The sequence below is a fragment of the Nerophis ophidion genome, linkage group LG01 (assembly GCF_033978795.1).
Source record: "Nerophis ophidion isolate RoL-2023_Sa linkage group LG01, RoL_Noph_v1.0, whole genome shotgun sequence".
Taxonomy (NCBI): domain Eukaryota; kingdom Metazoa; phylum Chordata; class Actinopteri; order Syngnathiformes; family Syngnathidae; genus Nerophis; species Nerophis ophidion.
In genome coordinates, this window is record NC_084611.1 from 79,674,428 (window position 1) to 79,676,627 (window position 2,200).

Consider the following 2,200-nt stretch of genomic DNA (forward strand, 5'->3'; position numbering starts at 1 on the left):
CGCACTCTCAATAAGGCTTTGAGCACAGAATGACTTATTATAAATATATTCAACTATTTATCAACGTAAATATAGCAAGAAATGTGTTTTTTGTAACACCTTAAACATTCCTTTGTAATTTTACTACACACACACACCCTTTAAGGAACTGTGAAACTTTTTTTTTTTTTTTTTACTTTGTGTGCTTTCCATGAATCCGATTATTATAACGATTTGTGTGTGCGTCTTAACCGCAAAGAGAAGAATAATTGAATGTATAACTGTTCAAAACATGTACTTATAAAAGAATGGAACTGATTAAAAACAATTAAAGTCCCTCTTTATGTTGTCAAACTGTGTGTGATAGACTTTGTGGTTGTTTTTTTTTAAATATCAAACAGTTGTTTCGCTGAAATGACATAATCCTTTCTACTAATAATCATGCCGATTGCAATGCTATTTAAGAAGGAAGAAAGTTCGAGAAGGTCTGAAATTAAAATAAAAGGCACAAATAGATTTAATTAGATTTGTTAAATACACCTATATAGAAAAAATATATATATAAAATAACACATGAATAATAGTATATCTATAATATTAATAGTATAATTAATTTAATTATTTATTATTAATTAATATTAATAATAGTAAAGATGGATAATAGTACATTAAATATCAAAAATAATATAAAAGCATGTATTTAATTTGCTAGTGTTGTCAGTGCTTCTGAAATAGTGTAAATTGTTTAATATACAGTACAGGTCAAAAGTTTGGACACACCTCATTTCAAAGCGTTTTCTTTATTTTCATGACTATTTACCTTGTAGGTGGTCACTGAAAGCATCAAAGCTATGACACCTTTGAAGTGAAAACTCTTTCAGGTCTTGAAGCTCATCTTGAGAATGCCAAGAGTGTGCAAAACAGTAATCCGAACAAAGGGTGGCTATTCTAAAGAAACTAGAATATAAAACATGTTTTCAGTTATTTCACCTTTTTTCTGTAAAGTACATAACTCCACATGTGTTCAATTATATTTTTGATGCCTTCAGTGACAATCTACAATGTAAATAGTCATGAAAATAAAGAAAACACATTGAGAGAGAAGGTGTGTCCAAACTTTTGGCCTGTACCTTATGTGCAGTATTTCTACAAATATTCTATTCTTGCCACACACATGCTTTTTGTTTTGCACAATAACTTAAAATAAGCAATTTAAAATTGGTGTTTTTTTGTTTCATAACATGTCATTCATTTATATCAGGGTATTCACAAGAAAAAAAATCTCACTTTTTCCTAGCTACAGTGTTCAGAAACATCATTTACTGCATGAAGATATGATAAAATAGTTCAGTGACGAACTTGTAACTCAAAATACTCGTATCTCAAAGCGACCTTACACATTGAAATACATCAAATTAATTAAATCGGTGTTTGGCCCTTCCTAAAGACCCCGATTTGTACATATTACAAGTCTTTTAAAGACAAAAAAATAACGTTTAGATGAATCAATCAAAGTCTATTTAATCACGAGTGGCACAAATGGCTGCACATGAACTCGGGCAAAGAAAAACTCCAAAGTCCTAGATGGGGAAAAAGACGACATTTTAGGAAGGGGCCGCAGAAGTAGTGATCCCCTTACTGGGTGAGCGGCTGCAATGGATGCCGAGTGGGTACAGTTATTGAATTATTCATGAGAATCTGAGAGTCCAGTCCATTGGGGGCTAGCAGAAGGTCATAGGAGGTCTTTGTCCATGTTAGTGAAGAGTGTTCCACCCCGGGTCACGACTTAGAACAGCTAGCACTTCATCATCTAGACTGGTACCTCTCCAGGGATTCTCCGAAATACAGGAAATATTGTGTGGAAAACAGTACAACACAATGCTTGTTTGAGGGGTTTTTTTGGGGGGGGGGGGGGGGGGGGGGGGAAGGAGACCAAACTGTCAGGTTCGTCCCTGACAGTTCGGTTGTGTTAGTTTTTTTCTATGCATTTGTCTTTGTTTACTCTGTGTGTGTAGTATTTCCTGTCATTGCTCTTATTTTGTCTGTTTCCTGTGTTTCTCCCTGAGCGCTCTTTCCCCTCAGCTGCGGCTGATTGGCACCTGGCCACACCTGGTGTCAATCAGCCTGAACCTATTTTAACCTGCCTTCCCATCCAGTCTGGGCTGGATTATTGTCACTTCTGTATTGTCGCTCTTGTCGTGCCGTGTCGTGCCATTGCAGC